A 15,813-nucleotide genomic window follows, 5' to 3' on the forward strand; every position below is an offset into this window, starting at 1 on the left:
TTAGTTGAGAAGAAGGATGGATCTTTGAGAATGGTTTTTGATTATCGGGCTTTGAACGAAGTGACGATCAAGAACAAGTACCCACTACCGATGATCAATGATCTATTTGACTAGTTGCAAGGAGCTAAAGTATTCTCCAAGATCGATCTTCGATCAGGATACCACCAGTTGAAGATCCGAGAACAGGATATACCTAAGACAACTTTTACCATAAGGTACGGGCCATATGAGTACACGGTCATGTCTTTTCAATTGACTAACGCCCCTTCCTATTTTCTGAGTATGATGAACAAGGTGTTCATGGAGTTTTTGGACAAGTTTGTTGTGGTGTTCATTGATGATATTTTGGTGTACTCGAAGAATGAAGAGGAACACAAGGAACACTTGCGTTTGTTCTTGAGAAGCTCAGGGAACATCAGCTATATGCCAAGTTCAGCAAATGTGAGTTTTGGTTGAAGGAAGTTGGATTTCTTGGACATGTTATATCAGGAGAAGGTATATCAATAGACCCTACCAAGGTTCAGTCTGTCACTGAGTGGTTGGCACCCACCTCAGTAGGAGAGATCCGTAGTTTTCTGGGACTCGCGGGATATTACAGGAGGTTCATTGAGAATTTCTCCAAGATTGCAAAACCCATGACAGAGTTGTTGAAGAAGGGCACCAAGTTCAAATGGACCGAGGAATGTGAGGCTAGTTTTCAGGAGTTGAAGAAACGTTTGGTTACAGCCCCAATGCTAATTCTTTCGGATATAATCAAGGATTTACAAGTGTATTGTGACGCTTCTCACTTGGGACTTGGAGGTGTACTTATGCAAGACAAAAGAGTTGTTTCATATGCCTCACGGCAGCTTCGACCTCATGAGTTGAATTATGCCACACATGATTTGGAGTTAGCAGCCGTAGTGCATGCGCTCAAGACCTAGAGACATTTTCTGATTGGAAACCGATGTGATGTGTACACGGACCAGAAGAGCTTGAAGTACATTTTCACGCAGAAGGAGTTGAATCTTAGGCTGATGAGATGGTTGGAACTCATAAAGGATTATGATATGAAGCAGCATTATCATCTAGGAAAGGCCAATGTCATAGCGGACGCTTTGAGCTGCAAGACTTATGTCAATACCCTCGGAAGCGGAGGATTACCGCAGGAGTTAGTCAATGATCTCAAGGAACTTCGTTTGGAGATAGTTCCAAGAGGTTTTGTTGCAGCAATGGAGGTTCAGTCCACATTATTGGGAAAGATTCGAGAAGCTCAGAAAGATGGTAAGGAAATTGCTGAGATAAAGGAGAAGATGAGCAAAGGAAAAGCCAAAGGTTTTCGTGAGGATAAGCACGAGACTTTATGGTTTGAGCATCGTGTATATGTGCCCAACAATGCGGAGATTAGGAAGTTAATACTTCAGGAGGCTCGTGACTCGCCATATTCGATTCACCCCGGAAACACCAAGATGTATTTGGATTTGAAGGAACGGTTCTGGTGGACTGGTATGAAGAAGGATATTGCCGAGTATGTAGCTGTATGTGATGTATGTCAGAGAGTGAAGGTAGAGCATCAGAAGCCAACAGGATTATTACAGCCTATGCCGATACCCGAATGGAAGTGGGACAAGCTTGGCATGGATTTCATCACCGGATTACCCAGGACACAACCGGGATATGATTCTATCGGGTAGTAGTTGATCACTTGACCAAGGTAGCTCACTTTATCCCAATGAAAACTACTTATACGAGCACGAAGTTGGTCAAGATATATATGACCAGGATCGTATGTCTGCATGGAGTTCCGAGGACCATCATATCAGATAGAGGAACACAATTTACCTCGAAGTTTTGGAATCAGCTACACGAGACTTTGGGTACTAGGCTAGAGTTCAGTACATCCTTTCATCCGTAGACCGATGGACAGATCGAGAGAATCAATCAGATTCTGGAGCACATGTTGAGAGCTTGTGCACTAGATTATGGATCTAGTTGGGATGACAATTTACCTTACACGGAGTTCTCCTACAACAATAGTTATCAGGCTAGTTTGAAGATGGCACCTTTCGAATCCTTGTATGGAAAGAGGTGCAGGACACCGTTAACGTGGGATGAAGTTGGAGACCGTCAGTTGTTTGGACCAGATTTGATCAAAGATTCTGAAGAGAAGGTTAAGTTGATTCGTGATAGACTGAAGGTAGCTCAGTCCAGGCAGAAGAGTTATGCCGATACCAAACGCATGGAGGTAGTCTATGAAATTGGTGTCCGAGCATATCTTCGTGTGTCACCATTGCGAGGAGTTAAATGATTTGGAGTTAAGGGAAAGTTAGCACCGAGATTTGTAGGACCATACCGAGTTCTGGAACGTATGGGAGAGGTTTCCTACAAATTGGAGTTACCTGAAGGATTGTCGGGAGTTCACGATCTGTTTCATGTTTCGGAGTTGAAGAAGTGCCATGCTGAGATGGTGATATTCCTCTGAGAGATACAGTGGCCCAGGAAGCAATTCAGTTGGAGAGTGATCTAACCTACGAGGAGAAACCCATCAAGATCCTCGAGTTTGCCAGCCGAGTTACCCGCACCAAGGTTACCAAGTTTTGCAAAATTTAGTGGAACCACCATACCGAGGATGAAGCCACCTGGGAGCAAGAAGAATACCTACGGAAAGACCACCCACACCTATTTTCTAGCCAACCCGAATCTCAAGGGCGAGATTCATCTTAAGGAGGTAGGTTTCTAACATCACAATTTTCAATTTGGATGTTATACATAGGTCATCATATGCATATCATATTTTATTTGCTTTTTGTCTGTGATCCTAGAAATCTCATGCAACTCAAGGACCCAAGGAGAGAGTTGGAGGTTTCACAAATTTTCGTATTTGAATTTTTCTTAAACTTGAAAAGAGGATCAAATTGGTTTTAATATTTTTCTCTCTAATTATTTCCAATAATAAAAAATAAAAGAGAGAATATACAATGACTTCTTCAAAAGAGAGGAATATTAGACAAGAAATTATAAAATCAATTTTTTATTTGGATTTTATTTGCTATTTTATTTGAATTGGAAAAATATGCATTTTTAGGCCAGAAATATGTTCACTTTGTTCTAAATATTAGGTTTAAACGGTGAAAAATTGTTTCTGTCATTTTTAGAATTTTTTTATATTTCATTAGGATTTTTCTTCGGGCGAATTTTATTTAAAAAAAAGAAACTTCCCGCCAGACTGGGCCGAAGGCCTAGCCGAGTAGGCCGGCCCGCGTCACCCGCCGCCTTCCTCCCGCGCGAGGAGCCCGAGCCGCCGCCGCCGTCCGAGTTCGGCCGGGGCACGACTCCCGAGTTGACACGGCGCCCCCTTCCCCAAGCATCGTCGCGCCCCCTCCTCGGCCTTTAAAAGGGAGCCAGCAGCGCCCCTCCTCCTCACCCCAAACCGCCGCAAGTCGACGCACCCGCGCCACCGCACCGCCACCCCGCCGCCGCGAGCCGGTGCTGCCGCCGCTGCCGTCTTGCCGGACCCGTCGCCGTCGTTGACCGGTATAAAAACCATCCTGGTTCGCCGGTTCTTTTCCGATTTTTTCGGTTCCCTCGGTTTTCTCCCGGTTTATTTTTAGGGTTAGGGTTTTTCTCGGATTATTCCGATCCGTTCTAATTAGCGAACGCTCTCTGTTTAGTTTGTTTTAATGAACGAATTCGTTCGTTTAGTTCAGTTAGCGAACGTTCATTCGTTACGGTTTTCCTTTTATTTTATTTTCGGCCAGGGACCTCTCTGCGATTACTTTTCTCACAGATTAGTCCCTGATCTTCAAACCCTTGCAACTTTTTGCCCGTTTGTCCAAATCCAGTGAAACCAATGCCAAAATCTTTGTCTTGTTCCCCTCTTTCCAAATAACCAACTTGAACATGATTTTGATAATTTCAAATTTGGTTTCAAGCAGATTTGAATTTGAACTTTTTTATCATAGTTTGAGTTTCGTACCTCCGATTCGATTGATTCATTTTGCAAATCGAAGCTCTTTAGTTGAACTTTCAATTTGGATATCTTCATTTGAGTTTTACCCTTGCATCCTATGCTTGAGTGCTTATGTATGTTATTTTTTGTTCACGATAGAGTTTCCGGAGTGTGAAGCGTGCTACTACGAGTCACTAGGGTTTTCAGATCGTCAGCAAGGCAAGTATCACTTTGATCATACCCCTTATTACCCAGTTTTTATGCACTAGTTTCAATCATCAAACATTGCATGAGTAGGATCTGTTTAACATGTGGGTATTGGGAAGTAGTGATGAGGTAGAACCTATTGTCTTTATTGCAAACCCTGGGAGTTACTTCTACGTTATGATTATACTGCTATGCTATGCTCGTAGACGTGGTTTGGGTTTGAGTGATCCATGATAGATGTGAGAGTTTTAATTAATGGTTAAACTTAAGGTCGCTACTTTAATACACATCTGGGTGGATTGGTTGAGGCACCCTGGAGCACCCAGTCGTTGTTTGGCCAGTTGGAGCAATCCAGTGTTGTCCTGCGATATCCCGGAGTACCCGTGTGATCATCTTACGGTTTGCCACCCAGGCTCAAAGGGATCATAAGATTATTCATGCTGGAAACTTCCGTGTGCAGACACAAGCCATTATGGGCTCTGGCATAGTTGAGTATGTTGTGTGACCTCTTTCAGTGGTAGGCTAGCAGATGTAGGGGATGTAGGTGGTAATGTCTACCCAGAGTAAAGAGTTAATGCTTCTGAAAGACTGTCTCTCGGTCATCCATTTCTCAAACACCATGTAGTGTGAGAAATCCAATAGAGGAGATCGAGTTTTGTGGGGAAAAGTGCGCAAACCTCTGCAGAGTGTATAAACTAATCATGGTTAGCCGTGTCCCCAGTTATGGAAATCTTGAGTATGTGGTACTTGAATTATTGATTCGATCTCATCACACTACTTAATTAATTTCTTGGGTTGATGATTTATTTATTTGGGATTCAGTTGGAGGAACCTTCTCAATGTTTTCAACAAACATTGTAGTTAAATAAAATCTATTCCTTTGTTGTAAGGAAAAGCTAGCTTTCTACAAAAATAACCATAGAGCCTCCACCAGCCAAATATGCATATAGTTATAGCTGTTACATGTTCATTGCTCTATAGTGGTATTTTGTCAGCATATTCCATGTGCTGACCTACACAGGCTGCAACGTATTTTGTTGCAGAGTTTTCAGACGTAGAGTAAGGTGCGCTAGGTCGTTGTCATGCACGTAGCTATGGCGTTGGAGTTGATGGACTCATTTACCTTCGAAGCTTCCGCAGTTATCTTGTTTAGATGGCCTTCAGCCATATTATTGTAATAAGTACTCTTTTGAGACATTCGATGTAATAAGTGTGTGATTGAACTCTTTTATAAATCCTCGAGTACTGTGTGTGTCAGCATTACCGATCCAGGGATGACACTTATACATAGAGATTTGACCGTCTAAGGTCGGATCGCTATACAAGCACCGTAAGATCGAACCCCACCACCGGGCACCTCTTCCCATTGAAATTAAACCCTTTAACGGTCGCGCAATGTGCGCACTCTCGCGACGTCCACGTTGGCACTGGGCACTGTTTCATTGTTGAAATATGTTTGCCTCGTTGGTCCACTTGTCTGCTAGGGATTAGGCTCCCAGATACATCGCCCCCGCCGCTTCCTTTCTTCCTCGTACACGCAAGCTCACACCACCTCTCGGCCGCCGTCGCCTCCTCTCCCGTCTCGGATCCTTCTCCTTCGTCATGCCCCAGGCCCCTTTCTCGCTCGTCGATCTGCAGCGGGTTCGGGGACGCGCAAGGACGGAGAGATCCCGGTGGTGGTTGGGCGCCATTGACCTCGTGCATGGAGGCGAGGCAGAGGGTGGCGGCGGCACCGCCGGTTACCGCGAAGGCAGGCGACAGTTCGAGGGGCGGGGAGGTTGGGGATGGTTGGATCCGGTAGCCCCCGTAGGATCCGAGGCGGTGGGCGCTCGGGGTCGCTGGCCGGAGCGGATCGACGGCGGACGCGGCCATGGTTTCCTGGCGGAGCTCCGGCGTGAGCAGAAAGGCGGCGCGGGCGGGCGACGACTTTCGGCTAGGGAGAGGAGGCGTCCGGGGTGTGGGACAATCTTTATCTGTTTCCTCATCTGTTTCTGGTCTTGCAAAGAATTTCTCGTAAACAATCTTATGTGGTCGAACGTTTTCAGCCTCGTCATCGACCTTGCCGACCCGGCCGACAAAGCACACATGACTAATCGATGGTTTGGTTCACATCATCCTCTTTCTTTCTTTCTTTAATGCTCTAATTTTCAGAGAACCCATCAAGACATGTCCTTTCGCTGGAAAATATATAGATTTTGAATAGTTTGATCAATCTGCATAAGCATAATGTGCTACACACGTGAGTATTGATTGGAATGCTCGTTCAAGGTCTTATATTTCTTACCAGCCATTTAGAGTCTGGTTCATTGGCTGGATTACTAGGGACATCTAATGTGTAAAGCTTTAGTTGCATTGCAACTCATACCTATCTGACTCTGGGACGGGTGAGGGGCAAGCTCTCATTTGATTGTTAATAAGTACACAAGGTTCTCTACTTGTTGACTAGCAATCTATTGGATCTTTGGACTTGAAAAACTAAGAGCCACATGTTGTGTAGAGTGATGAAGCATACAAGTACTATAATCATTCTGACTGTTTTCTATATATGCTTTTGCGAATTTATTGATCTGAATTTGCAATTGTAGGTACAATCCACATTTTCAGGCCAGAAGGAGGATAAATCAGCTCTCATACATCTTAATTTGAGTGATTTCATGCTCAATCCACTTATATTTGATGGATTCTAAGTGCAAAGTAATTCAAATATACTCTTTTGCGGGCTGAGTTCATTTTGATGGGTGAGACTTTCATGTCATTACTCATTACTGGTTGATTATGGTGATTATTTCATCAGAATCTGCACTATGCTTTATCAGGGCATACTTCTGCTAATTTTGCAAAGGCGGTTTGTTATTCAGAACATAGTGCTATCAAACATATCTCTATGACAATTGAGACGAAGGTTCATTCAACATATGTCCATGCTTCTTGGATGCCTTTGAAAATTCCCTGTGATTTCCCCCTGAAACATCTTATTGGTCTTTTTTATTCCAGGAGAGATGATTATTTCCTGGGGCCTCATCTTTGGCAAATGTCATGTTATGGATGTACCCACTTTCACATTTATGTTCAGAGTACATACGAGGGTGTTGCACGTGACAGGAATATAGGCCACACAATACCTGTTGTTGCTGATTGTTTTTCTTCAGCAAAAGATGTTGTTTAAGGTTATTGCTAATCGGCCCTCTAATTTCTCTTGTTGAATTAGCTTCTAGAACATTTCGGTCATTTAAGAAAATGAGGTGTCTTCTAGCTGGAGTTATGACTTGCACACTTGTCCTAATACATCATGATTTACCTATTGATAAGTGGTTGCAAGATGATGTCAGATTTAATAATGTTGGAGTTGAGAGAGTTATGGAAACAACCATCGGGTTAAAGTAAGCACCACCTGATGCGCGAAAGTGATGTACCACGATGACGAGCGCCATTTATTGTGCACGGTGCAGAAGCTTCTATGGGAAGGGGAGCGGCTGTCAGGTATGATCTTTCTTCCCATCTCTCCCTTTTTATCATTTCCAGTCTTGCCAAACATTGGATGACACATCTCCAGAGAAGTTTAATACTGATCTGAATGGAACATGTTTATTTAAATTTCTAAAATTGGGCAATTGAGTTAGTCGGATGCATAATTATCTGCTCCCTCCGTTCCAAATAAGTGACTCAACTTTGTACTAACTTTAGTACAAAGTTAATGTAAAGTTGAGACACTTATTTTGAGATGGATGGAGTATTATTGTAGCCATTTTTTTATTGTCCATTGTTGAAGATTTATGCCGTGCTCACCTGAATTTTGGACGGGAATCCACATTAATTTACCCGTCTACCCCAAAACACCATGTTTAAATTGATTTTGGTTCCCTTTTATGTATAGTTTCTAAATTAGCTTTGATTGTATTTCGGCAATTGAATATGATTACGTGCAGTAACATATACTAGCATCTAATTCATTTGGTTGACATGGTGTTACTGAGCTCAGCATAGTGCCCTGAAATAATGGTGATTTTCCCCTGCCTCGCCCATCTCCGTATTTCTTTTTCCGCTGTACACATTGGATTTTGACAATCATGGTTGTGATCCATGATTTAATTTTGAAAAAAGAAGAAGTAAACCACCGGTTTGGACAAGATAATATATTGTTTATTTATTTTGGCTTGCACTGCATAGTCCTCCCTTTGTAAACTAATATCTTATATAAGTTTATAGAGGGACTATTATGTAGTGTTGCTGCATGGTGATGATTAGTTCATGTTCATCTTTTCACTAAAAACATATGTTCGGTTGCAATTTTGGATATTTAAACAATTGTCTATGTTTCGTTTCTAGATTTTGTTGGAGCAAAATGGTTCTGATGCATTCAAACATTAATAATTATCAGCGTCAACAAAATTTACAAGACCAGGCCAGTGGATGGTGACTATTTCCACACTTGATTTTTATATTTGATGCTGCATAACATATTATGGCGTTAGAAGAACAGTCTTCTGTGACCCTCGCAAGAGGGATGTGGTCTACATCGAGGGGTATGATGGCGAGCCAACGATGGCGCCGACAGACAGCTGCTCAAGCAGGCGCTGATGAAGGCAAGCGTCGGCTCAATGGGGGCAGTGGATGGCTGTGAAAGTAATAAGAGTAGACTGCAATATATTTTTGTAGGCCTTCTTTCCTATGCTATAAATACAAAAATACAAACATATATGCGGCACTACCTTTGGACCAACTATAATGGGTGGTCATCATTATCTCTACAACAGTTTAGGTTGGTCTGGACTTGTAATTTCTTTGCTGCAACTCATGCCTAACGTCCTCTATACATGTGCACTAAGTAACTAGATGCTTGCTTTCCTAACAATTATCAATCTGTGATGGACATCAGCTTGTATAACTTTATTATTTATGTAGACTTGTCCATGTGACTTACGGATGCATATGAATATCATTTATATGTTCAGACTCCTAGAAATGCTATGTTGTGAAAACATGAACCAAACAATTCATTTAAATGGGCAGCAGAAAATCAAATACCGCAGCATCACGCCTTAAACGGCGCCACCAAATGGCGCCCCAGCCACTAGTTTTAACATATAATGTTACTATATCCAACTTGGCTCCACGAACCTCCCTCGATTTGGTCCACTTCTGGACGGCTGGGTGTGCCTTTCCCATGTCCCCGAGGGATTTGCCAGTCCCCTCTGCCCGCGCCCCACGCTCGACCTCGAGAACAAGCAAAAAGGTCAAACCCTAGCCGCCAAACCTTCTCGTCCCGAGCCCCGCGCCCCCTTCGCCTCGTCTCCTCCCCGCTCCATCCTCTCCCATGCCGCCGCACCCTCTCCTCACACGCCTCAGCGCCCTCCCCTCCTCCCCGTGCCGCCGGCCCCCTTCCTTCTCCCCGCGCTAGAGCAGAGATGCGCCTCAGTAGGGGTAGAACACCGGGGCTCTCCCTAACCTCTCCTTTCCTTCCTCTCTCTCACATCCTTCCCCTAATTTCTTTGCTTTCTCGATCTGCAGCAGCAGCAGTAGCGTCTCCATGGGTGCGGCGGCGTGACGGCTCCCAGGCACGGATCCCCTCCTCCGCCTCCATCCTCCACCTCTCCGGTCGCCCAGTTGCAACTGTGAGCTCTCCCTTTCCCCGACTACGCTCCTCTCTCACATCAGATCGGACCGGACCCCTGATTTCTTTTTCTGTTCGATTCAGTCCGTAGCAGCAGCAGGCGACCTGCAGCAGCTCCTTCCTACCTTCCATGGACGAGCTCGACGGAGACACCGTCCAGCCCGACCACGGCCACGACTACCCCACGCACAAGGTCCCTTCCTGCTCCCCCACCTTCTTACATGGATCAAGACGCTACATACACTGCTGCTACTGTTTTTCAAATGAATGAACGAAACTTCCTTCCTTATTTCTAGAGGAAGGTTGATTCATTTGTCAAATTCATTCCACCGAAGCCATCTGCTCCGTCCACCAACCCGCCCAGAAAGGTAGTTACAGTGAATTGATGTTCGCACTGAGGCCGGAGGCGAGAGGCGAGGGCACGGAGGTCGGTGGCAAGTGCTCAGGAGAGAAGAGGAAGGCGGCAGCGCTGGGCGGTGGCTGCGGTTTACACGAGAGCGAGGTGACCCGCCCAGAAAGGTAGTTACAGTGAATTGATGTTCATATGAACTTCAATGCTGTGAACTTTTTATTAGATCTGAGTTGCAATCCTCAATTTTTTTAGGTTTGAGTAGCAATGCTCCTGCTCTACTAGCTATGACATTTTCCATGCTTTTTCTTCTAATATCCTATAGCGTCCATGCTTGTGGGTTCAACTTGACGAGCTTTTTTCACCTTCCATCCCGTTTTAAGCTCTGTTGATGGATGATTTCTGCCATGTTTATGGAGGGGGAGGACGCCAACTACTAGGAGAAGGATCAGTTTAGCAAGTACATGATGTAATTCTCTTATGATTATGGGTAGATGCCTCCTTTATTTAGTTACCAGAGTTGTTCACTATTGAATATGCAAATTCAGCATCCTTCATATAATGGGATCTTATGAACTCTTTTTGAAGATTGCTGAGAAGCGCAACCTTTTGATCTTCGAGAACCGCAAGTTTGCTGACATTGAAAACACATTCATTATGCAAGACGAATGGTGAGAAATGTGTTATTCCCTATCCTTCCATTCTATTTGCATATTCGCGCAGTATGCTTAGTTTTTTCCCAAGATGAATATTCTACACATGAGAGCAATATACTTGGTATTATTGATGCTCATATAATTCCTGGACCTGGAATTGTTGATGGCTTGAGGCTTAAAGTATGTTATGTGTTGCATACCTAATAAATATTAGCAAGCTAATGTTGCAGCTTGACAGATGCTGTGTTAACTTCTCCTTTTTCTGTTTTTCAATATCCACTTCGAACTGAGCAGCCATGATCCGGATTTCCTCTATGTAGCTATGAGATGCCTGCAGTTTGTTATTGTGTATCGTGTACTAAAACATTGATTATTTGACAATGAACACATGGAAATGCCTTAACTATTCAACTTGCCTAGCTCAGTATTTTAACCAATAGAGAAGTTTTTTTTGTTGCTTTCCCTTTTGTTAGATATTTTGCTTTTTGTATGTTGAGGGGAGATGGATATGGCCTCGGGACTAAACGCACAGACCACATGAAGTGATCTGATGGTAGGTAAAGTATTTTTTATTGGCAATGCTAATGTCTGGACCAGCTCAATGGTTTTAACTCTATGATGTTCAGTTTAGCATATCACATATACAAATTCATATATACAAATTGTGGTAGGCAACTCATTATTTAGACGACGCGACTATTCCCTTGATAAGGAGAGTCCCACCATACTCATGTGAGAGTTAGGCGTGGTAGTGGGTAGTGTTTTCTCATCATCCATTATGTGTTTCTTCTGTCTAGCTCGAAGTTGCTTAGTTAGATAATGATTCGCAAATTCCAGCATTGCATGTTGCCTGACACCTTTGCATTAGCATTGAATTGCAGCCTGCATTTTTGCAGCCCGCGAGGCGTGTAAATGTTGGACTATTGTTTCTCCGCTGATGCACATGTTTCGCCACACAGACAGTACTCTGTGTGTGTGTGATCTCTGGAATTAGTTTTTATGTTTCTCTGTGTTTGAGTACTTTTGTAATCTCCACGGGTGTGTTTCGTATTTTCTATGTATCCTCTGTCATTCGTTTAAGTGTTTGATGTTTTCTTTTGTAGTTTTTGATATTTAGGTGCAGTCACGTTTCATTTGTCGCAGACCTGCGCCCGTTAGGAAAATCATAGTTTCATTTCGATCATGTTTCTTTAAGTTGTTCAGTGTTTGTTCATTATGTAGTAGAGCAAGCAGTACATTTTGTCCATCAGTTAAGTCACTCATGTCACATTCAGTTGATTGATTAGGTTTAGTTTTTGTTCCTTTCTCTTTGTTCCTTCAGTTTTTTGTTCCTTTATTTAGTCATTGTGCTTGCATCATTTGCCAGTATTTTAGTCCATCTCAATAGACCCTATGATTCTTGATAGTTTCTCTCTTTCGTAGATCAGACTTTTCCACTTTGTTAGTTAGGCTAATTTATGATTTTTTCAGTTTTTAGTCTTTACATGATTTAGTTGGACAGTGTGTTTGGTATTTCAATAGTTCAGTAGTTTCATACTTTCATTTAATTAAATAGTCTTGTTTTTAGTCTCAGTACTTCAGGTTTAGTTTCCAAACAAGTACTTTTTGACTCATGTGGTTTTCGGTCTTTTGACTATATGTGGTTCTCAATCTTTTCATCTCTCGGTTTACTTGTCATTCTTAATTTATCCGCCTTACTATTCTCAGTCTTGTCATTTTTATAGAGGGTGACAAACTTTTCATAATTATCAGTTGTAATTTTCTAGTGTCTGCTCTCTCTTTCTTCAATATGCACTTCTATCTTTTTCCTGTTTTCATTCGTTCTTTCTTTATCTTCAGTCCCTCAGTCTATCTTGGAGGTAGGAGATCGTTGTATAAGTCTTGTCACTATTTTCTATTTTATCCTAATTACTTCACCCATTGTTTGTATCTCTATTCCCTGTGACGCGAGGAGATTTTTTGGGAGCTGCTTTATTTATTCCATTACTTTTGTTCTCGATTTTTCTGGAGTCCTTTGCTTCACTCTTTTGCCCCTGATGGAAACAAGTATACCTTTTTTCAGTTGCTTCATTTTTATGTTGCCTTGTGATTTTTTCTTTGAGTCTTCTTGATCATTCACATTTGATGTCTAGATAATTAACCTCTACTCCTATAACCTTTCCAGTCCTTGTTTAGTCATTATTTCCCCCTCTTTTTTCTGTATGTATATTCATAATGTTCATGCTTAGCTTCAGAAGTGAATACTAAGTTCTCCATTCACTAGATTTTATTGTTTCATGAACAAGGTCTGGTTTTAACCTTAGGTTCAGTTACATGCATTCTGTTGCACACACTGTTTTTCGATCTATGTCGCTCTATAGGATGCATTTATTTTCCTCAGTTGTTTTCTTTTTGTTCTTGTGCTGTTTTTCGTAACTGGGACCATAACACTCACACTTTTTTTGCATGTAGTCTATGTTCATCTAGAAAAACCAAAGGAAGTAGCTTTTCATTTGGATATCCCAAGCATGGACTGACGAGATTATGGTTTGGCAAGCAGAGGTCCACTAGGACTGAGTGACGAACAAGCACATGAATGGCTGCATCTTGTTCAAGCATGGATGGAAGAAATTTCTCCTGAAAACAGGACTTGAGGTTTGGTATGGATGTACTTACATTCAAGATGACCTGTAACAACATGAAAGTTGGCCTCCATGACCTCTGAGAGGTTCATAGGTCCTAATTGAGGTTGTCTTCCGTTGATTATTTTTATCGCTGCTATGTTAGCTCTTTTGTGAGGGTCCAATTTGGTGACCGCCTTAGAAAGAACAAGTTTCAACTATTGCTAAAGCTATTAAATCAAAAGATTATTCTTACGTCAGGAGGTTTGCATCCAATCTCCTGAAGTTAATTTGTTAATATATGTGATCATGTACCATGTGGTCCATAGCATATAACACCTTTGTAGTTGACATATGTGGCCAAGGATCTGTACTGAAACATATAGAGAAATCATCAGAGATAATACTATGAATGAGAATGGACTTGGAAATTGTGATAAACCTTTCTTTAGGTGCACTTTCATTCAGAAGGTGATCCAGGTCTATTGGAGCAGTACACGCCAAGTCGGTAACTGTAATACAAGGCTTTATGAATCTATCAATTGAAGTGCAGATCAACCAAAATGTCATATACAATGGTTGAAAGCTGAAGACTAAAGACCATGGAGAAGATTACACCATCTTTTATTCCAAGGAAAGAAACAACATGGTCACTTGACTTTACAGACAACCTACTACTATTAACTTCTGTTTAATTGATCGACATCGCATCTTTGTTATTAGATATATACTTAGGAACATGCCTGTGAGTATATACTTAGTCTATGTATGCGAGACATTTTTGTTTTGTTTTTCCCCTTAGTTCTATCCAGAAATGACTATTTGTGTCTTTCTATTTATTCTGCACGAGCCCTTTTTTTGGAATTCCTATGTATTTCTGACCTATGTGGATTTTACTGATAATAGAAGAGTTCAAGGGTTACTAACCTTAAAATTGTCTATATATTATAAATGACTAACTGATAATAGCAGAGTTCAAGGGTTTGTTATGTTCTGCAATTAGCATTCATTAGGAAACAAACGGCAACCCTCCAAACTTTTCAGCAACTTATTCCTATGTTTGGTGTCCTTTGATAATTGATAGTATGTTTCTCTTCGGATATATACCTGAGTACTACACTTTTAACTTATATGTCCATGGTCGTGCCTGAAGATTGTTGTCATGTTTTTGTGTGTTGTGCTGTCGCCAACTGTTATCTGAAGCACCCCACTTAAATGGGTAGGATTACAGGGAACATGCCTACTATGGATATGGAGCTCATTACATGGCGGATCAGTGCAAGTTACATGCTTCATGGGAAAGATAGGAAGAAATTTCTGCTTTGGTGTGATGGTGGTCTATGCAAACTGGAGAGAGGAATGCGTTGATTTTTGACAACCAGAATACGTTGATTCTGAGGTTATGAGTTAGCTGAAAGCTAATGGCTACTGGTTAGGAATCATTTAGGTCCTGGCCGTCTTTTGGACCTGCTTTAGTTGTACTCCCTCCGTTTTAAAATAGATGACTCAACTTTGTACTAACTTTAGTACAAAATTAGTACAAAGTTGGATCATCTATTTTGGAACGAAGGGAGTACTTGGCAGTTTCCCTGCGTTTTTCTAGACTACTTGTCGTTGAGTGCTGACCACCCTCTGTTGTTTCTGTCATGCAACTCTCCTACATGGTTAAAAAACTAATTTAGACATTTTGTTTCTTTAACCGTTACTCATTTCTCTTATCCTTGTTGTATCAAATCAATTGTGTCATCATTGATGGCCGTTTTTCTTTCTTTCTGTGATCTTTTTTTTAGCAGAATAAGATGTGGCATAAACTCCTCCGAAATGTTTGGTTACCTTCAAACAATTTATTAGCTAACTATTTTTGGTTGATGTTGCACACAATACAATTGTACTCCGTTGTTGCCATCTTGCCTTTTATGTGAGCTTAACTCTACAATAAATTAAACTTTACACAGAAAGCCAATTTCTTATCGTTTGTAGTTGCTCAAATACATAGTTATTGAAAATGCAAATATTTTCAACGAGCATATGGCTTTAAATGGGTCTCTGCGCCATTTGGCGCAACTGGTCATGTAGTATAAATAGATCAAGTTGGCCAGACAAAACTCAAATATCGGAGAAGAAATACGAGGCTATAAGACATCATGCATAAAAGAGATCAAAGAAACTCAAATACTTTCATGGATATAAAAAGAGATCTAATCATAAATTGAAAGTTCATTGATCCCAACAAACACATCGTAAAAGAGTTACATCATATGGATCTTCAAGAGACCATTGTATTGAGAATCAATAGAGAGATGAAACCATCTAGTTACTAACTACAGACCCAAAGGTCTACAAAGAACTACTCATGCATCATCGGAGAGGCACCAATGCAAGTGGTGAACCCCTCCGTGATGTTGTCTAGATTGGATCTGGTAGTTCTGGACGCTGCGGCGGCTGGATGAATATTTCGTCGA

General features: G+C 41.8%; 1 long non-coding RNA gene across 15 annotated transcripts; it reads left to right on the forward strand.

The window, feature by feature from the left end:
* Positions 1-9,269: 9,269 nt before the first annotated feature.
* Positions 9,270-15,120, forward strand: LOC125551626. Of its 15 annotated transcripts, none has more exons than XR_007302967.1 (6): positions 9,274-9,556; positions 9,644-9,747; positions 9,831-9,939; positions 10,043-10,564; positions 10,684-10,766; positions 13,203-15,069. It is a non-coding gene; the product is annotated as an uncharacterized LOC125551626 (long non-coding RNA). The 15 variants fall into 15 exon arrangements; XR_007302969.1 differs by having other exon boundaries at positions 9,278-9,556; positions 10,043-10,265; positions 10,515-10,585; positions 10,684-14,144; XR_007302959.1 differs by having other exon boundaries at positions 9,279-9,556; positions 10,043-10,265; positions 10,479-10,585; positions 10,684-14,144.
* Positions 15,121-15,813: the final 693 nt, after the last annotated feature.

Source organism: Triticum urartu, chromosome 4 (assembly GCF_003073215.2).
Source record: "Triticum urartu cultivar G1812 chromosome 4, Tu2.1, whole genome shotgun sequence".
In the NCBI taxonomy this organism is placed as follows: domain Eukaryota; kingdom Viridiplantae; phylum Streptophyta; class Magnoliopsida; order Poales; family Poaceae; genus Triticum; species Triticum urartu.